The following is a 22,311-nucleotide window of genomic DNA, read 5'->3' as shown; positions in this document are numbered from 1 at the left end:
GAGCAGGTCAGTGGTAGAAGAACCAAAACCTTTGCAACCTAATAGTCTCCCAAGAGATCAAACTACATGTCCTCGTGCCAATGACTTTGTATGGCTTTTAAGGGGTAATGTGTCTGCCTGAGGGTCTTGATAAACATGTCACAATTCCCTATATATGATTTTTTAAAAAACTCATGTTCTACTTGACACATTTAAAATACATCTAATCACCCAGTTCCCTACCCACATCCCCCATCCAACCCCTGCCCCAAAGATTTTCTGCTGTAACTTCTGATTCTTATACATTAAATGTTCTTGGAAGGTCCAGATTGGGAGCATAGCAGAGCTCTATTTCTACCCAAGTGACAGTAGCTGAAACTGAAGTAGAAGGTGCAGGATTAGCCCCTATGCAGAGTGGGGAAAATTGCTTGGAAATGTTTTTAGGAGATGTCCTGCCAGCTAACTGGGGAGTGCTAGTGAAGACTTCCAGAAGGAAACACACCCAGCCAACCCCCTGGGCCAAGAGAGAGTGTCTGGCCACAATTCTGGAGACTCAGGATAAGGGGAGAGCAACAACACAGCTTTGCAAGAACACAGGCTGGGCTTGCCACATAAATAAGGGCAGAAGCCATGCACCAAAATCTTTCACCTCCATCCGTTTCTCACTGTTTGGACTGTAATGAGAGCAGTACTTTAAAAAAAAAATTGTACCTAATACCTTGGCATCAGTTAGCTGCTCCTCTGCCTTCCAAATGCAATGGATCATGCTGGAGTGATCAACATTTGATGTTTCTTCTAACACTTTTAAAGATGATACTGCCTCTTTAGAAGAATTGGAAGTTATTTGGATCCTGTCTCAATGGTGAAAAGAAAACTTGCAAGGGTACCCCGTATTCTTCAAGGGTCAACATTGGTTGGATCAAAGAAAAGTTCAGATTTAAAAATAAGGCCCAATTTTTTTTTCCAAGTCCATGCTAGAATTCCAGAAAACCTATTACTTTTAAGATAAGATTCCCAAATTTTTTCCCAGTTGAAACTAGGGCATTATTTTTCATCTTCTTTCACAGAACTGTGTGCCAATGTAAGTACAACATGCAATGTTCGAAAAGCCAAATTCCAAGTTATAAAATATATGAAATTAATTGGTCAAAGCTACTACATTTCCTTTGAAGTGTATCCCAAACTAAAATGGACTGCTGGATGGATATGGGGATGGCTAGATGGTAGGTATGTGATAACTTAAGTTTAGTAAAATGTTAATGGCAGATTCTAGATGACTGGTATATAGTTGCTCCCTGCAAAATCATTTCAACTTTGAAAAACTTTCATAATAATGTGTACGTTAGGGGAAAATAGAAGAGAATACAGCTAAGCAACAATGTAAAAATCGCCTGCTGCAAAAACAAAAGCAGGTACTGGCATTTTAGGCTACGGGCACAGATGACAGAAGACTCCAGAACGAAGAGACCCAGGTGAGCACCTACAGCTTCCAAATGAAAGAAATCTGTCAAACCTATCTTATAGTTTTCCAGAAAGAATCAAAGAAGTTCAGAAAACCTGACTGAACTGCAATGTTGCCGTGTACACTTACAGACCGGTGTTCAGCAGGATGGGCTAGGGGGCAAGAGGGAGAACCACTCTGAGGGATGACACTGTAGCCTTGCTGTCCCTGGTGCCAGCCTCCAGCCTCCCGCCTCTAGCCCACTTCACCCCCTTCATGGTCGTTTCAAGTTTAAAGCATATACTCACTGTTTCCAGATTCCTAAAGGGGGAAAAGAAACCTAAATATAACAGATGGGCAAGTGCTCATGGTAACTGGAAACCAAAATGTAACTTCAGCTTCCACAGGCCAGTGCCTTAACACCCGTGGCTTTAGTGTAATGGTCTCACTGTATACCGTTTGTCTGTAGCCCCACAACAGAAACGTTACCCTGACTTTGATAGATGACACATAAATGTGATCCGAAGTTTTACTTTTATGTGGACATTGATAAGCTCTACTTACTTTAAAGTCTATCTGGTAAGTGTTCTCCAGTCGGTTAAAATTTATTACAAGACTCAGTTGTCCATGCCTGTGGTCTTTATTACGTGTTTTTTAAAAAATGGTTCAAGACACTTAAAAAAATCTAATTCAAATGTTGGTGAAACCCCTGAAAAACATTTCTATGAATTCTAGGGGTCCACAGAATGCAATGCAAAAAACCAAAAGACTAGAAGGACTCTCAATTTATACTAGTGTTTATTAAATCTACAACCTTTAGGCAATATAAACAGCCATTAAACCTTCTCTAGACTTCATATAAGAAAGTGGTATCTGAATTTCTTTCCCTATCCCGACCCTTATGATACAAAATGCTAACCTTCTGCCTCACTATCTTCAACCCTAATTCTCCCATTTCATCCAAATAAACAAGACCCCAGGCTGTACTTTGTAGGCTAGCATACAAAATTTCAAAACTAAAAATAATGTGGCCATGTAATGTGGGGGAGGGGGCAATATGTAAGTGTGTGTACATATAACTGGTAGTTAAAAGCAAATGGAGGGAAGTAGATGTTGCTCAAGCAAATTGAGCTCCCACCTACCACATGGGAGGTCCCAGATTCAGATCCCAGTGCCTCCTAAAGAAGACAAGCAAAACAGAGGGCTGCTCTAACAAAATGATGCAACAAGAGACACAAAGAAGAAAACATAATGAGAAACACAACAAAGCAGGGAGTGGAGGTGGCTCAAGGGGTTAGGTGCCTCCATCCCACATGGGAGGTCCTGGGTTTGGTTCCTGGTGCCTCCTAAGGGAAAACAAGCACACAATGAACAGACAGTGAGTACAAACAATGGAGGGGGGGTGGATAAAAAAATAAGATAAATCTTTAAAAAAAAAAAGCAAATTTGAACTCCAGAGTCTGAAAACTGAATATCTGTCCCATTCAGGTTCCTCCACTTCTTAGCCATCACCAAAGTAAATGTCAGGATCTCGGCAAATCTGATAGCAGCTCTAAGAATGTCAACATTTAAAGAAGACTTGAGAAATGTCTTATTTACTGGTATGGGGGAAACAAGACATATATATTTTTTTATTTTAAAAAGCCCATTACAATAGACTACACTGAAATACTTTACCATCCATCCTTCAGTTTGTTTTTCCATCCATCAATCCACTCATTCAACCACCCATTATCCATCTTATTTTTTTAGATGAATTTCAAAGTTAGCTGCAGATATCAGCACACCATACCCCATATACGTCAGCATGGTTATCATTATGACATTTCTCAAGTCTTGTCAAATGAGTCCAAGGTGAGGAAGGGAATGGGAGAGAAACTGATAGAAAAATACCACAACACCGTAAAAAAACCAAAAATTTAGATAATTAAAGAAAAGAGGAAGTCTTCTCAAGTGAGTCCGAAGTGGTGAGAATGAGTTTACTGTACAACATTTGACTTTTCTGTTTAAAAATTTTCATAATAAAAGGTTGCAAAAGACAATATAATGCATTCAGTACAAGGAAGGAAGTACTCTTCCATTTGGTAATACCTGCAAATGATGTCAGGAATACCGATATTAGAGAAACAGGGAGTCAAAAAATGCTGAGACTGCCCAGTGTAATAACTTCATGTAATAAAATGGCTCTCATTCAATTAATTGTGTCTCTATTAAATGCCTACTGAGTCTCTGATACTAAACAGTACATGATGTGCACGACGCAAGATCCAGTATCCTGAAGCACGCAGGGCACAATTTAAGACAAGAGCCTCGACCAAATCCTTCACTCTCCGTGCTCTAGATGGTCCCAGTAATAAAATGGAAAATGCCCATGAGAGGACCGCATGAGTCAGGTCAAAATGCTGTGTAAAGTCTATGAGGACTGAGAATACAGACAGCAGAACTAGGAACATAAGCAGTGGGCTCAAAATATTGGAGCAGGCTGTACGTTTTTCCAAGTTCAACCTAACACAAAAGGACAGTGGTCATCCTTTACAAGAAGCCAGGGTCTGAACCACTTTAGTGAAGCAAAAAGCCACCACCACTATGGAGCATGAATCCCCTAAACCTGCGTTTGCTGACAACTATATACACAGACCTTTACCAGAATCCACAGAGAAAGTCCCACTGGTTCCGGGGAAGAAACCTGTTGAATACCTTAAGAATATATAAAATAGTCATATCCCATACAATGGAGAGGAGTCTGCCAACTCTCAAAGAGCACCACCTGTCACCACACTACAATTTAAGGACCACTGATTTTCATCTTCTATAAAGATTTGCTAACGAAACTAATTGTTTATCCAATAATTGGATAGCCTTCCATGAAAAATGCTATATAAAGTGTGAAGCTGATCTGGTTTATGGGATAGAAGAACTCTTCTAAATACATTTAAACATATCTCAACTTTAAAAACAATGGATTTGGTTCCTGAAGCTGTTTAAACAAATCTGAAATATTAAAAATTAAAGAAATGATATAAATAAATTGTAACAATTATTAGCACAGTGCTCTATACTGGGCTTTCAATATGTGATATAAGGTTGATATAAGAATGATGATGACAATGAAAATGATAATGATGAAAGTGCTATTCTTTTCAAGAATTATTAAGGGCTTCAGGCCTTAACGTCTTTATTCCTGTAAAAGCGTTGACATCAGCTGTGCTTATGGTATTGACCACAATAAAATTTATAAGACTTAGCAATAACCTTAATCTAATAAATTTTCTAAGTTCATGGTTATAAGAAGTGTGAGCCAAGCTTTCAAACCTAGAAATTAATGAGCATCCAACATTCATCTTACAAGTATGTATCATTTTTACAACGGAGCATCTGCTGTTGGCTTCTCAAGCCTTTGTCCTATTAATAGAAGAGCTGACGATGGAGAAAAACTTAAAACAACTTCCACACCCATTGAGCTTTGATGATGTTAAAAACAACTTCATTAAAATATTAAGTATTTGCAAGTTCCTGTCGGACTTATACTGAACTTAATGACAGACCTGCCTTGATTTTGGATAAATTAAGATTCCTGAAACTGAAACATCCTTATAAGTCTCAAAGCACACTCTGGGAAAGGATAAAAAGTTCTTAAGAGTTCGATGGAACATTAGATTTGAAATTCAGTGTCCAAAATCTGACTTCTTCCATGGGAATCCTAGTCAAACCCAACCCTTATTGTGGACTTCCATGGCACAAGTTCAATACATCTGAATATTGAAACATGGTTTTGGGCATATGTATTCATGCAAATTTATGATCCTATAATGGATAAAGGGAATATTTTAAAAATAAAAAATGCATAGTTCAATCAGTGTTCCCATTGATTTAATAACGTCCTTATAAAAGGTCCTCTTTCAAAAGTCCTCACAGACAGTTCATTCGTGTCAGCTAAACAATACTTGATTTGACTGAAAAGACAATTATTTCCTTGGAACATTAGTAATGTTATGTGTTTGAATGTTTCTCTAAAAGACTTCTTAGCTCTCTTTACAAGTGCTATATCTTAGGACCCCTTTGCTCTCCTAAAGTGCAAACGAATTCCTTCTATATCAGATGCTGGGAAAAGTTGGGAGATGTACAAGAGGTCAAAATTAAGTCCATTAAATCCCAGACCCGGATTTAGTTGCCATAGAGACAGGGGAGCTAAATAAACCAGTAACCTTAACAAATGTGCTGCACCTTTGCCAGGCAGATCTCTGCCGTACTATTATTTTTACTTAAGTATCTTTTAGTCCAAACATAACTGACTGCGAAGACTACAAAACCAAACAGAACTAGGCCCAAAAGAAATATGAAAGCTCCTTCAGGCAAAGAGCAGGCAAAAGAGTGAAGAGCTGCCCCCTTAGAAATGTGCTCTCTGCTCCCCTTTAAAAACGATTGCAACATGAAGCTCCAGGGGCAATGACATATGGGGAAAATATGTGGTGCTAAAGCCAGAGGAAACCATGTCAAAAAAGAAAAACAGACATGAAGTAACTGACCCAATTAAAAGAGCAAAGTATATTTGCAGCAGGGAAACAAGTATATTTGAAACAGGGAATACAACTGAAGAGGAGGGTGTACTCTATAAGAAAGCTCACAACATGAAAGTGAACTTTTGTTGCTTGTCTAAATGAAACAGGAAGATGGGAAGGGCATTGCCCTTGAATTACAACTCCATTAAGCGTCTACTTAAGTATACACTAGATCTTTAGACATGAAGAGTCATTCCCTGACACTGTTACACATTAATTAAAAGCCCTGAAACAAATATTTATACTTTGTCATGTAGGACACCCAGATGCCTATTCACCAACCACAGAAAAGAGAAGAAGAACGAGAAATGGGGGCTCGGGATTATAGAACAAAGCATGCCACAAGAGACTATATCATCGGAACTCCACATTTAAGCTCTAGGAAGACATCATAATCATGTTTCACAGTTATTTACTAAACACCTGCCACGCGCGAGATAAATGGAAATATTGCTACTTTCTATGTGGACTTCATTTAACTTGATAAAAGCTGAATGTTCTCAACCTCTAAGCTGGCACATATTTATGGTATAATATATAAACAACATCACAATGACATGAATAAAACCCCAAATAAAGTGCTACTTATATTTGTCCCTGTGCCTTCTAGTTCTTGTCCATATGCTCCTACCGCTTTACATGGTTATAATCATAGCATATATATAATTTTGTACCCTACAATTTTTTAGTAAGGTGATATTATACAAATTCTTTCATTTTGCTGTACAGTACATACCAAAGTAATCATTTTTAACAGATTCAAAATCATCAAAATAAGCAGTTGTTCGGGAAGTGAATTTGGCCCAATGGACAGGGCGTCTGTTTACCACATGGGAGGTCCAAGGTTCAAACCCAGGGCCTCCCGACCCATGTCATGAGCTGGCCCAAGCTCAGTGCTGATGAGCACAAGGAGTACCGTGCCACACAGGGATGTAACCCGCATAGGAGAGCCCCACGTGCAAGGAGTGCGCCCCGTAAGGAGAGCTGCCCAGCGCAAAAAGAAGTGCAGCCTGACCAGGAGTGGCGCTGCACACATGGAGAGCTGATACAGCAAGATGACGCAACAAAATGAGGCACAAATTCCTACAGAAGAACTCAGCGAATGAACACAGAAAGCAGACAACGGGGGGGGGGGGGGGGATGGAGAGGGGGGAGAGAAATAAGTAACAAATAAATCTTAAAAAAAAGCAGTTGTTCAATGAATAAAATGAACCATTTCTCTAATGTTGGGCATTTACATTCTAATTTTTTGTCCTTATAAGTAAACACTGTGATTAATACCTATATTATATAGCTTTTTTCCCAGAATAAATTTGTTTCTTAGAACACATTTCCCAAAGTAAGATCGCCGGATCAAAGGGTACCAGTCATTGTGACTTATTTGATAATATATAGCAAAATTTTCCAAAAGGCTTTATTCCAACTTATAAGGCTACCAGTAATGAGTAAGTGTTAATCAGTTTCAAGGTAAGCGCATATCAGTTTTAAGGCAACTATGTTAGCATTGTGGGGTTTTTTGTTGATTTAATAGGCGAAAAATGTACTCTATTTGAATATATGTGTCTTTGCATACCAGTGAGCTGAGCATTTTTCCACGCGTTTATTTACTTTGTGGTATAATGTGAATGTTTTTACCTATTTATCTACTGGAGATTCTTTCAGCCCACAGTTATGAGGTATCTGCCCTGTACAGGCCTTGGGAATGCCATTCTTAGAACCTGTCTGAGCTCTGTGCATATATAGAAATGAATTATCCTGTCATATGTGCTGCAAATTTTCCCTGATATTTTTTCTTTTCATTTTAATTATGCATTTTCATTGCAGAAATTTATATATTTGAATCTGTTGATCTCTTGCTTTCTAACTTTTTCCCTACCATTTTATAGCTTACAAGATTATCATATATCTAGAGACTTGATCATTATTCTGTTTTGTGTGGTCTTATTTATAAGTTTCCTAAAGGAGTCCCATAAATACATTCTTCTATAATCACAAAAATAAAAGTTCTGAGAAGACCTTATATTTTTTGTGTAACATTTATATAATCTAAAGCTTCTTTTCAAAAAATTAAAAAGAAGATTTAGTTACAGCACCCACAGAATGGTTATAAAATAAAGTTTACTAATTAGAAATTTTTGTGAAAAAAATTAAAATTCTTAATTCCTACTTCATGAATATTGAGTTTTAACTTATATAACATTTGTACTAGAAAAACTTAATTTAAAGCATGTTTTTATAAAATGCTAGATTTTTCCTTTACCTATGCTCTATTGTATTCAAAATAACTGACTTTAACCCACGCTGCTACAACTAGAAGTAAGCCTAGATTTATCTATGAAGACTCAAGCCAAAAGACTCTGGGCATGTGGCAGTTCAAAAAGATATTTAGAACATCACTGCCTGATTGCTTTTTCTTGGGCCTGCTTTAGAATAGAGGACCCTTGCTACTAAAAATAAGTAGGTTCTCAGACCTGCAACAGCATCATCTGGTGCTGGTTGGAAATGCAGACTCTCAGGCCCTACTCCAGAGAAGCCTTGAGGTAGACCACAGGAATCTTCCAGAGTAAGATAAAACCACCATTACTTGGCTGATGCTCCTTCTCTTAATCAAATACCATCAGAAGGACTTCTTCTCCTAAAATGTTTATATCCTTAACCCTTCAATACACATCCCCTACCATCAGAAGTAATCCCTCTCCTCAAAATGTTTACTCTAAATCCTTCGATGCATTCCCCGCTCCAAATGAATGCCATCCAAAATGTTCCTGAAAATTAGAGAGCTGAATTTTTGAGAGAAAGGATGGCTCCAAATTTGCAGCCTCAAATTCGTCTATACCTGGGGTTGAAAACTCACATGCAGGAGTTGTAAGAGTCAAGCAGGTCTTGTAAGTAAGTGAAACACTTAGATAACGGCAATGGACTGATGTCCTTAGCGTTAAAGAGACAACAGAGGCTGGAGGAGACTGTGACAAACTTCAGAGTTCCATTTTCCATCTAAAGATGTGGCAGCTATTTGCCTCCAATCTAGTGTTGCCAGCTCCTCTGAGATTTCAAGAGAAGCGGAAAATCTGGATTTTTAGAAATGTGAAATCTCTCCATTTTGAAATGCTGGCAATTCACTTAAAATTTTTAAAGAACACCTCCATGTGCCAGGTCCAGCCCACCAGTTTGAGACCTTGGCTCTGGACCGATGATTTCCAAATTCTTTAAGCCTGTGTAACCCATCTGTGCTGATTTTCATGCTTACTACTTGTGTACCAAGGAGAGAGGTCACATCAATATAAAAGGAACAAATTAAATCATTTTTAAAATTTGTGTTTTATGAATATGAAAAGACTGCCAAATCAATAATGAAAATGACCATATGTCAGTGATAAAAATATTTCCTAAATGTGAAATACACGTTTAACTAATTAACAATATTGTCACTACAATGGTACAAATACATAGTATTTACCCCAGCTCATTTATGTGTGAAGAATTAGGTTGTGTGGGGCTGTATAACACAGGGAATCAAGTGGTGGAAGATGGACTGTGGTTAATAGGACAAATATGAGAACATTCTCTCATGAACTGTGACAAATGTATAATAATAATACAGGGTGTTACTAATTGGTGGGTTGGGGGCAAAATACACCAAATGTAAGATATGGGCTATAGTTTAGCAGTAATATTTTGACAATGCTCTTTCATAGTTTGTAATGAATGTTTCACAACAGTGCAAGGTGTTGGTGGTGGGGTGATGTATTGGAGCTCTGTATGATGATGTGCATGTTTGTTCTGTTTAGTTCACAGCTTTTACAATACACTTATTGTTTGTGTATGTTCATGTATGAATGATACACTTCAATAAAATTTTATTTTAAAAGAGTTCTGTTGTGTTCAAGTTTCTGTTCCAAATAATTCCATAACTAAAAGGCAGCCAAGTGGAATAATTTCAAGTATTTGAATTATAAAAGTTTATCTATGACAAATGCTGTGTGAAACATAAAACAGGATGCATTATCATTTTTTAAAATAATAGCCTCATGTAGAACCTTAAAGTATATTTTCCTTAACTGTTCAACTATTCCAAACAAACTTTCTAAAAAAATAGAGTGTGAAATACACAGTTTACATTTGTTTTCATCTTGGGGGCATTTGGGTCGCAGGCACAGCTGCATCCCCAGCAATTAGCTCATACTTTATCACTTGCACATGTTTAAAAGGAGGTGGCATAAATCAGACTCAAATAGCAGACTAGAGATTGGGACTTTGAATTGTACCCCTGAATCTATACTAGCCTACTCAATATTGGGCAAACTACTAATGCAGAATCAATTTCTAGTTTATTCATCTCCAAAAGTGAAAATACCCTGGGGATGCCCCCACTTGAAAAACACCAGATCCAAAATGTACATACTCTTTTTTATTTTACTCACCACTATATTCCTGGCCTGGCCCATAGAAGGGACAAAGGAACGAATGAATAAAAGAAAGGAAGAGAGGTCACATCGTATCTGTTGGGCTGTTTCACATGTATCCTATCTAACTCTATCAGGATGAAACAGAATTTAAGATTCTGTTTAAATGACTTGTGAAATTATTGGTCTAAAAGAAAACCCAAAGGCACTAATCTCCGTAAAATTAAAGATGCCATTGGAATGTTCTTTTTAAAAAAGGTATTCTTTTTTTTAAAGATTTATTTTTATTTTATGGTAGATGGGAGCCCAATTGGTTGAGCCACATCTGTTTCCCTAAAAATGTATTCTTATCAGAGAGTTTGTGACCTTAAAATCTATCATGCGCGTATGTGGAATTTCCGTAAAACACACACTGTTGTGTTCTTGATAGCATAAAAACCACTTTAAATAGGTGTTTGAAAAACTTCTATTAAAATGTTCCCTCTTAAGAATACAACCATGTACCTAGAGTTTCTACTGAAGCTTTCCACCAATGAAGATCATCAAAGCTGCAGACTGATGTGCAGTTATTCCTGCATATGAATTTACAGTTTCCTCTAGCCAGCGTTTCCAACTAAGTTGATGGGGGGATGTTTTGCCCTTCTTTATATCTCCTTCAAGAATCTTTTCTTTGTTTTATGGAAAAAGAAAAATAAGAGTTCTTGGGAAGAGAATTTGGCCCAACGGATAGGGCGTCCGTCTACCACATGGGAGGTCCAAGGCTCAAACCCTGGGCCTCCTGACCCGTGTGGTGGGCTGGCCCACGCACAGTGCTGATGCACACAAGGAGGGCCATGCCACACTGGGGTGTCCCCTGTGTAGGGGAGCCCCACGCGCAAGGAGTGTGCCCCGTAAGGAGAGCTGTGCAGCACGAAAAAAGTGCACCCTGCCCAGGTTGGCGTTGTACACACAGAGAGCTGATGCAGCAAGATGATGCAACAAAGAGACACAGATTCCAGGTGCCACTGACACAAGCGGACACAGAAGAACACACAGCGAATGGACACAGAGCAGACAACGGGGGGGGGGGGGGCGGGGGCAGGGAAGGGAAGAGATATAAATAAAAAATAAACCTTTTTTTAAAAAAAAGAGTTCTGCAAGGGCACAGAGCAGAAACCTATGCTCTTTTAGAGTACTAATTGTTCAAACCGCCCTAGGGTTCCCTCAGAAGAGGGAGACATCAGTCTCAGGTTCCTACTTAAGCCAAAGCAGTTCTACTTTTGTTTTCTCTATTGGAGACAGACCTAGGAATATGTTTGAAAATAGGTTTCTGCCATTTTAAAAAAAGTTTGAAAGCGACTGTTTTAGGTAAAAGCTACGAATAATAGCTAGGGCAGTGAAAATGAAGATTCCATCCCTGGCATCTGAATCTGCTGAAGCTTTTATCACCAGGCTAGTTTAAAGCCCCAGTCCCTGGGTAACGACTCTGCTACTGCTGTAACTGAGGAAACTGCAAAAATTCAGATGAAAGAATTCCTAAAAATGTTCTCTAGAGATATTTTGTAGTCGTTAAGATTTAATACATTTAGCAACTTAAAAAATATATTTATATAAAATCTGTGAGAAGAAATACTGCAAGTAGATGTAATAAAGGTAACTACTGCCACCCAGTGACCATCTACCCTAATTGAAATAAAAGTACCTCGGTTGAATGCATGCATGGGGTGCTGAAGGGGTGGATGTGGAGGTGAAGGCAAAAGCAGCAGCAACTTTTACACAAATAAAACCGGAAAGCCTTACTGGTACAGTGCTGGTAAATGTCATCAGCTCACTTCTGAACTCGTGGAGACTGGGGCACAGAAAGTAGTTACCACTGCTATACTCTGCCTACATGAACAATCTTTTAGATTCCCTTCCTTTATTATTTTCAAAAGTGAATGCCCCATCTCTCAAAGAAAGAAACGAGTAACCCTGGATTCACTGCAGAGTATGAATAAGCAAGTGTGGGTAAAAGATGAGGACAGTGGATGCGGATCCAGTGTGTGTTAAGAGAAAGGTCTGGTCAAGCTGGCTGCTCTGAACTTTAGTGCAAATTAGAAAAGAAATTAAAAATGGTGCGGGTCCATGTTCAAGGAACCCAATGGAAGCACTCTCTGGCATTCCTATCACCAGATTTTGCAAGAGTAGTCCCTCACCCTGACTCCTTTCACCCAGCAGCATGAAGATTCCTGACAGGTTGATACAGCCCAACCTTCTCGCGGCAGTATTTGCTCCGTGCAGCTTTCCTGCTCCCTACTGTCCATGCTGGGACATGAACAGAGCTTTATTTTAAAGCCAACTTTCTAACAATTCTGTTGTGCCTGGCACATTCACTTTTCATGCCCCCAAGTTAAAAACAAATGAGATTTGGGGAGCCGGTGTAGCTCAGTGGTTGAGTGCCAGCTTCCCACATACAAGGTCCTGGGTTCAATGTCCGGCCTCAGTACCTCAAAAAAAAACTGAGATTTTTCCCTTGAAAAGGAATTGCCAAAGAGCTAATATTTAGGGTAAGCAGTGGCACTGGTCAGGCTAATTAAAATCAACCCCGTTGACCTACTGTTCAAATAAAGTTCTTTGTATACAATAGCGACCCTAACTGCAGGGCAAATTGAAATGTTGGAGAACAGCCGAAGAATTTGTGGCAATTAGTAAAACTTACCTCACACTAGATGTGTGGAGAACAGGATGTAGTTCTACAAGGGCTGGGTGCAGTTATCGTTGAGAGGAACTTCCAACGTGCCTAAGTTAGGAAAAATAGAGAATCAAGAGGCAAAGTTACCTTTTTAGAAGAAAAGTTAGAAATTATAAAAAAAACAGCAACAACAGTCAACTTCCTGTGAAATGGCTCATGGTAACACATTCTACTTTGGATTTACAACTTTAAAGTTGAAGGAAAACTGCCAAGATATTCTGCATATTTCTCTAAATGTCTGTTTATCATATAACTTTAGCACTGGCAGTAGATCTGGCTCCCTCATTATCAAGCTATATTAGCTCAAACACTCAGCATTGTTAGGGGAGTGAGCTCATGGCCTATTTCAGTTTTAAATTAACATTTGGCAATCACCCGGGTAATGAAAACAAATGACTCAGTCGTTTAGAATAGATTTATTAGTTGAGCCCCCTCCTCCCTTTTTTTTTTTTCAGTTTTAACATCTTTAGAATATTTTGCCACAGAAGGGCTCAGATCCAGACAGAATGTAGAGCACAAGTCACCAGAGGAATATTTGGAGGACTTGCCATGGAGACGAGGTGCCCTATGACAGCCAAAGTTATCTCCAATCAACAATAGGATTAGGATGCAGGCTAGTGGGAAGGTTCGCCCCAGTGCCGATGGTTTTGAATTGCTAGGAAACAGGTGTACCCTGTGCTTTTCCCATCCCTGACACAAATGCAGTACACCACGACATGCACTCTCCCTGCGCACACGTGGGCCTCCCCTCAGGCGCAAACACGTCACTGCCATGCACCCCTCCTCCCATTATTCAGAAAGAACTGGCTGGAGCTAAGGAGGAAGGAACTGTGCTCATTGTATTATCCCCAAACTGTGAAATCCTGCAGCTCGTACCAAATGCACTTTTATATCAACTGTGAAATGTACACCAGCAAACAAAATCTGAGGAACAGACAGCTCCCTGAGAAGAGTGGGGAATGGGGGGGAGGTCTGTCAGTGGAGTTCACTGCTCTATCCCCATGGCCAGAAGTATCTGTCAAAGGAAACAGGGCAAACAGAAACCAAGGACTGTTACTAGACCTGTAACGCACCAGATCAACCGTTTCTAGGCTAATTATTGAAGGGGAGGTGGTTACAGATGTGGGCCAGTGGTGAAGAGCTAACATTCCAAAATAAATGTGTGAAAGAGATTCAATTCAAAGGAACACCTTCTAGGTCCTCTTCCAACCTGTACTTAAGGAGAGACAATATTTTCATATTCTATCATATCAACATATATGATGTTTCGTGTGCACAGTTCTTGTTTGTCCAACAGGACTTGATGTTTCCTGATGGCATGTCTCTTGGTGGCAGGGACAGAATCTCTTACCACTTTTCTGTCTCCCAGTACTTTAGTGTGGCATACATCTACAAAAGGCTTTGCTCAGCCTCATCTCCTTTGACCATCCACACTCCACTCACATGGACTCACTCTTTCCAGAAGGTGCCACACACCCCTTCATGCAGCTGCAGCAAGAATGAATCTCGCATAGCACAGCTGATAAGAGTGAGGGTGCCAAAGTGGAGCTTGCGTGGATTCAAATACTGATGCTACCTCATATCAGCCGGACAACTACTGAGCCTCGTAATGGTCACCTACCCTCACACAGATTTGCTAAGGCGTCAGATAAATGCATGTATAGCACTTAACAGTGGCCAGCACTAAAAAATACCCATTGAATATTACATAGATGATTATTACTGTTAATTATAGGAGGTGAAGACAAAAAAAGTTAGCCACCTTGAATGATGACTTCATATGCTGCCACCAATGCTTGGGACAAAATATACTCTTTTGATTCAACCCAACTTCAAACTTCAAACCTGAACACTCCAGTCTTTATAGACTTTATATACCATAAGTATACTATATATATATTTTAGACTTTATATACTAGTTCATTTTACTCTCCCTTCTGGAATTGATTTTTCCCGGAAATGGATACACTGGCTCTCCATGTGAAGAACCAGAATAGTTTCCTTCCCATGATTCCAGCCCTGCCAATACCTTCCCTGACTTCTGTCTGGATGCCCCCGCACCTCGACAAGTTCAGGCTTTGCGGAGCTATAAGTGGGGAAGGGGCAGAGAACTTGACTCTGGTCTAGTAACCAGACCCAGACCGTGGCTATGCATTTCGCGTTCCCTGACACCAGTGCTCCAGGGGGCAAAAGGGAGACAGGCCCAAAGGTTGAGCAGGCAAAAACTCACACCAACGACCACCTCAAGCCCCTGCTAGAGTAGCCTGTTCCCTACTTCATGGTTTCACCGCCCAGAATGAGTGCACAAAGAATAATAAAAATTTACAGGGAAATTTCAACAGCATTTGTACCTCTGTTTTCCCTTACCACAGGCACTCATGTGTCCCACCTAACATCAGTTGGAGTTGTGAAGATGTGGGCACTCATGGCAGGTATATTTATATGTCCTTATTTTAAATTGATAGTGGGTAACTGTGGCTCTGACCAGACATAATACAAACTGTGTTGACAACATTGTGCAAGGTGAAGAATAAAAAGAAAAGAGGAGACAAACACGCTGGGTAAAATGCGATGACAGCAAAGTAATCCGAAATAAAACCCAAACACTTTAAAGTCAGTCATGCTTTAAAATAAATGTTACTCTTATCCCGCCCTGGCAGAATTAATAAGTGAAATTCGACAAACCATTTCAATTATGCCAGAAGAAGCAGTAGTTATTTTTTTGTGACCTTTGACATAAACAATCACTCTCCTTCAGGTCTGACAATAGAACCGTGGACATGGACACTCCTGACCCTATCATGACTGACAGCTAAAGCTTAAATGATCCCAATTGGGTGAATTGGGTGGAAAAATAAAATCCAGAAACAACAGCTGTTTGAGTGAACCTGAAAGACCAGCTGAATCAATCAAAATGGATGAGCCCCACAGATTCATTGTCTCCTCTATATTCTTTGAACGTGATTGTCATGGTAACCGTTCCTTAATCATGTCCTTCAGAATATTCTCTCCCACCTAAAAAATCAAAGAGTGGTGAATGCCAAACAGCTCCTTAATTATAATTAGGTCCACTTGTGATGGTAGCGGCCTGGAAGACTTCTCATTTACCCTCCTTTCATCCAAATGCTCAAGCTACTACGGTAATCAGAAACGTCTGGCATATGCACCATTAAAAACACTTTTTAAATGGTACCATAAAATGCAATAATAAATATAAATGGCATGGCCACTGGCTCATTTTCTTCAGCGGAAGAAATGGTTAAGTTGGCTCTCCTTCAGCAAAATAGCTTTGGAAATAAATGGAATGTTCAGATGAAGGATGCCTCATTTTTAATCATTACAACAAATTCAAGAGCTTCGATACACTCTTTTCTTTAACATTAGGTTAATAAATAAAAACCAAAAGGATATTTTACCAGTTACATAAATAAACATAAATAAAATCTAGTTTTGCATCCTTCTATTAAAACGTACTATCGAGTATGTCATATACTGTATATCTGGAAGACAATTTATTCCACACCTATTTCTAGATTTATTTTTCTAAGATAGAATCCTAACATTCTTCATAGTTGGGAGAGAAATATTATTTTTATCCAGTTTGCAAAAAGATACGTTATTTCAGAAGGTATCTACTAGATATACTACATGTTTAAAGTTGTGATTAGTCTAAATTTTCCAAATGTTTGCAGCTCCTTCAGAAAATGGAAGAGTGCACAGGTCTTCAGTGTTTGTTTTTCCAAAGTTAAGAGTACTGGGCCATTTTTAACTGAGCATTAGAATATATGCAAACGTTTAAAATATTGAATCTGCTCTTACAGGTTTCCAACTTAGTAAATAAAGGATGTTTTCCCTTCTGAATTTGGCAAAACCTATCAACTAGCAAAAGGTAGAAAGGTTAGCAGTGGCTCTACCACGCCCCAAATAAATACTAAGGAAGTCTTTCCATTGGTCATTTCTGAATGCAAACTTAGAGAATTGGTCATAAAGGGAGAGTTAAGAAATAAAAAATATATATATGTATTTTTTACTGGAATATTAAAACATTAAGAATACTTACAGTTTAAAAGGGCATCCAAAAGAGAATAGAAGAAACTAGAAATTATCAGGCATTAAGAACAAATGGGAACAAAGTACAAAGCAAAAAAAAAAATCTTATGGCAAAATCCAGCAAGAAAATTGGAGTAGCAAACATTTGCTAAAGTCAAAAGGTAAAACCCTGAAATTCTTGTCCTTTGCCCTAATGTTCAATGGTATTTTTGTTCTGTTTTAAAAATAAGGAGATTGATGTCCTTTCAATGACTAATTACAAAGCAGCTCCCAAATAAAACAAATGATAAAATAATTCACTTAATTGACTGATAGGCTTGAATGTGTCATTGCCAAGTTTACAAGTTTCCCACAACTCCGAGCATTTTTTTGGTTAAGAAAAACAAGATTTGTTTCCCTTGCCATCATGACTATGGTTAGCTTTTTTTAAGGTGGCATATTTTTATATAGCTCTCTGTAGAGACCCCCCAAAAGTCAGATACCCCAAAATCAAAGCATTGAGAGGGACAAATGATGAGTGACAGATCGATACATCTGCCACCCCCAGAGGTCTGAGAGGAACTCATGTGCTAAAGACATTCTAACCCTGCCAACAGCCCCACAGATAGTCACTCAATCCTACCCATCTTTCCTGCAAAAGAGTGTTCACACTTTTTCCTCCTTCAAATCTCATTTCAACAATCTTGATTCAACTGATTATCACTTCACACCTAGGCTACTTCATCAGCCCTCTTAAATGTAGGCATACGCCCTTCCTCATACAGCTACCAGAATAATCTTTTACATACACCACCTTGAACGTATCATGCCCTTTCCCCTATGCAATCCAAAGGCCAAGTTTCTCAGCATGAAATTCTAGGCCTTACAATTGCCTTTATTTTATTTTTTTTTAATTAAAATTATTTATTTTTACGAATTACATTAAAAAAACACGAGGTCCCAATCAACCCCACCGCCCCCACCCCCCACTCCCCCTACAGCAATAAACGCTTTTTTGCTACAACTCCCACCTCCCACCCCCCCACCACCCAGTATTCAACTCAGGCCTTTGAGGTTTTTCACCACTGGAAAATGTCAGATCCTGGTGGATTGTGCCACCCTCCCCCCCAGGGATGCTCAAACTTGGCTGCACCTGGGGAACCACAGCAACTACTGAGGCTTGGGCTCCCCCAACAAAGAGATTTGGGTGTAATTGGTGTGTGATGTGGCCTGGGCTTTGGGATTTTTTTAAAAGTTCCCCCAGATGAAAAGAATACGCAGCCAAGTTTAAGAACCATTGGCCCAAAAGTCCTATAGCCTGTAGTTCTTCTCAAAGTTTAGTGTGCATCAGAATCTCCTGGGGGGATCTGGGGGCGGGGGGCTTGTTAAAACACAGATTGCTTGCCTCCATTCCCAGCATTTCTGACTCAGTAGTTCTGTGGTATGGCCCAAAAATCTGCATTCCTAACAACCTCCCAGGTGATAACTGATGCTGCTGGTCCAGGGACCCCACTAATAGAAATTAGGAAAATAATATACTGCAACTGTAAGTATACTATAGCATAAATATATGTACTATAGACATCTAATAGTAATTATATGTACAATTCATTTGGCAAAAGAAAATATGCCATCTGCTAGAATCCCTTTTATACTGTCTGGTACTGTTAACTTTTTTACACATTTCTTCATGAACCAATCTACAGAACATCTTAGAGATGATCTAGTGCAATCCTTGACCTCTTTTTTTAGGGTGCACTGGGGATTAAACCCAAGACCTCATACATGGGAAGAAGATGCTCAACTACTCAGCTACATTTGCTCCCCAATGAGATTTTGCTTTTCTCGTTTGTTTTTTCTTTTTTAGGATTGAATCCAGGACCTCACACATGGGAAGAAGGTGCTCAACCACTTAAGCTACATCTGCTCCCCCCAATTCCCTTTTTATCATCTGAGACCAGGAGAGGAGAAGTAATTTGCCCAAGGGATCAGAAGATGAGAGGCAGAACTCCTGCTAGAATTCAAACCTCCTGACTCCTCTTCAACTCCAACCAACTCACTACCTGTTTCCACCACATCCTTAATGCATCTCTAACAGCTTCTCCATTTGAAATGGATGTTCCTGGCTGGAGGGTTCACACTCTATTCCCCACAGCATCTAGCAAGCCTAGCAAAGTGCCCTGCACATAGAGTAAGCACTCGATAAGCCTCTGTTGATCTCATTTTATGAAGTACTCAGCCTCGGCTTTTGATAAGCTGGGTGTGGCATTCTGTGAACTCTTTCCTTATGCTTTGGCAATTGGGCGGTCCTGCGCTAGTCAACTCCCCAGAGAGTAAACCTTACATGTCAGCATGCCTGCTGACATTATCTGTTCCCAGGACTATAATAAACATATAAAGAAAAACGATGGGGGTTTTAAAATGGCAGGATGGACAACTTCGTTTATTAGATGACACACTTCAGTCAGAAAATGTTTACAAAGTAGTATTAAGTCCTGTTTCATACCCAACAATCCCCAGCAGCACTAAAAATTTGGCAGGTAAAGAAGAAAGCTCTGGTAATTTGAATATTTAGGCAAGGGTCCCCCCCAATTTTTGAAGGGCCAAGGCCCTTCTTTGTTCCTGAATGGAAAATTCCTGAGTATTTGGGTTAAAGGTAAAGAAGTAGACAGGAGGTGAGACTAACAAGGGCCAGAGAGTGGCAAAAAGCAGTTGGATGAGCAGCAGGGGGCGAGAAGTGCTGGCAAGTACCTGCCCTGCAAGTTGTGGCCCCTACACCTCTCTGTTCCTTCCTAGCATTTCTGTCAGCTAGGTAGCATAACTGGAAGCCTCTGGAAAAGTACTATGCTGGGGCACACAAATGGCTTAGCCTGTCACTATCTATAAAATAAACACATTGTGGTCTGGTGAGACCATTCCTTTTGCCATCTTTACAATCAATGGGAATTGCTGTAAATTCAAGTCAGCAGCATCATTTGGTTATCAATCTTGCCAGTAATGAAAAAGAATGCATGGGTTGTGCCACCACTGGCACCAGTCGACCAATTGTCTTGGCAACTGAATTGGAGCCGTGGCTCAAAGGAGAGATTACTTTCGTCCCCTCTTTCTCATTCCCCCTGTTAAAAATCAACTGCTTCTCATAGAGACAGTAGATGATGCAACAGGCATGGCAATGATTCTGGAGAAAAGACCTATACATAAAGATTACTTCCAATATACAAAAGAAATTTTGCTAAGTTAGAGGTGAATTCTATAGTCAACTCCAGCCTTTATCAGCATTTTTTTTCAGATCACTATCATGAAGTTTTTCACCTTGGGTACACAGACTTGGAAGGACACATTCCCTGAAGACCTGCAGCCTCCAGATAACCTTTGCTTGAGTGACCTCCCTCACCTATGTTTTAATTCTTGATGCCTCATCAGATTTTCTCTTCCAGTGACTTTAACATCACCCCATCAGCTGCTTGTTTCGCTTCTCAGTTGCAACATCCCTCCCAGATTTGATCCCCCAAGCCCACATTACTTATTGCCACCTACTATAGAATGTTCTGTTTTCCCAGTCAACTCAGGATAGCAACTTTCAGTTGCTCTTCACAGTTACCCAGTTCCAGTATATAGAATCCATTTTACCTTTAAAAATGTGATCATTTCCTACAGGTTTACCATACAGTTGGTCAGAGTGACTGACTGCATGGAGGTTCTGGGGTTAGGTCTATGTTTCTCCAAGCCACACAAGGGCCTTTGGCCCAAAGCAATCAAACTAACCTGGATATTGGTTCAAAGAAATTGGCATGAGCTCACCACAGACACTGGCCAGTGACACAGCAAATACAAGAGACACAAAGAGCTCGTTGAGTTGTAGGTCAGGGAATTTGTCACGGCCGGCACTATGCCCAAAGATGGAATGATGCCCCATCGGACAGCAGACATGGAAAATGCCAGTCTGATGCTCACACAGACCCTGTCTGTTGAAAACCATTGTGCAATCAAATACAGGGTTTAGCTACTTGTCAGCTCCTTCTTTCACCTTTTAGGGGCCTATGATATAAATTATGTCACTCAAGGAAGAAACTCTTCTCTTATATTATAGGTATTTAAAAACAAACATGGGGCTTTAACTTACACATTAATAAAAAATGCCTGATATCTTCTTCGCATTTCTGAAACCCAAACACACAAAGAGGTATTTTTATACCTTCACAGTAAATTCTGAGGAACAATAAATTGCCCTACCTCAGGCACTTTTAATTGCTTTAGCCTTGTAAAAGGAAGTTTCCTATGAATATTATACCATAAATCATTCATTTATTTTTAATGCTGCATGGTTTCAAAGAATGTCATAACTTTGATATATTCAACTCTGATGATCCAAAAACCCACCTTTCCCAACTCTTGATCTTCCAGTGTGCCTCCAAACTTGAAATGAGTCTGAAAAAAATTGTGTGACCACAAAATAAGAAGAAAAACAGCCTCCAAGATTTTATATCTGACATAATGGAGTTATTCCACTCACTACTCTGTCTGGAGATGTTTGTAAAAATGGCTCAGTCATGAAAAAGCAGTACAAGAGGCACTGTGAGAGACACCAGGAGACAGAAAAGACAGAGGAAGAAAATCCAGGGAGAAAGACAGAGAGGGCAGAAAGCAGAGAAACCAGGAGTGGCAAATGGACGCTAGATGCAGGACACCAACAAGCAATGGAAGATAAAAAGAACTGTCCTGTGAAGTCTTTTGAAGAGATGGGAATGGGGAAGGGACAAACTACATCTCAATATTCAATACCTTAAATTGTATAATAACTAATTCATTTAGTGGAACATACCAATGAGAAAGTAATATTTATTAATAGCATTTAGCATAATAAAGCTGGTACTCCTGTGCACAGAAATTCTCTCTGAAACCTGTCTCAAATCTTTCAGAAGGCTCAAGTGATAGGGTTATTCTTACATAATTAGCATACACACAAGCTATAGGTATAGATATAGGTGTAAAATATTTATTTGCAATCCTTCCTTTTTACTATATAAATAAGTATGAAACAAAATTCAGATTATTTTCTTTTTCTATTCTTGGGAGATATGACATTTCACTGTAACTACTTAAGAACATATAAATGTTTTTCAGTTTCATCAGGATTGTTTCTTTCTTGGCTGTAATTTCCCTTTGAACCACATATGTAATGAGAACATT

At 39.4% G+C, this 22,311-nt stretch overlaps 1 protein-coding gene across 2 annotated transcripts in view; it reads right to left on the bottom strand.

Annotated features, from left to right (window-relative positions):
• The window catches only part of FHL1 (four and a half LIM domains 1), a 68,548-nt gene that overhangs the window by 32,587 nt on the left and 13,650 nt on the right, over positions 1-22,311 (bottom strand). For both annotated transcript variants that reach the window (XM_058291972.2, XM_071213040.1), the window contains exon 2: positions 13,060-13,140. The gene's annotated coding sequence lies outside the window, so the exon portion shown is untranslated. The remainder of the gene's footprint in view (positions 1-13,059; positions 13,141-22,311) is intronic.

The sequence above is a fragment of the Dasypus novemcinctus genome, chromosome X (genome assembly GCF_030445035.2).
Source record: "Dasypus novemcinctus isolate mDasNov1 chromosome X, mDasNov1.1.hap2, whole genome shotgun sequence".
Classification (NCBI taxonomy): Eukaryota; Metazoa; Chordata; class Mammalia; order Cingulata; family Dasypodidae; genus Dasypus; species Dasypus novemcinctus.
The sequence above is the reverse complement of the archived record's forward strand: the minus strand, read 5'-3'. Positions and strand labels throughout refer to the sequence as shown.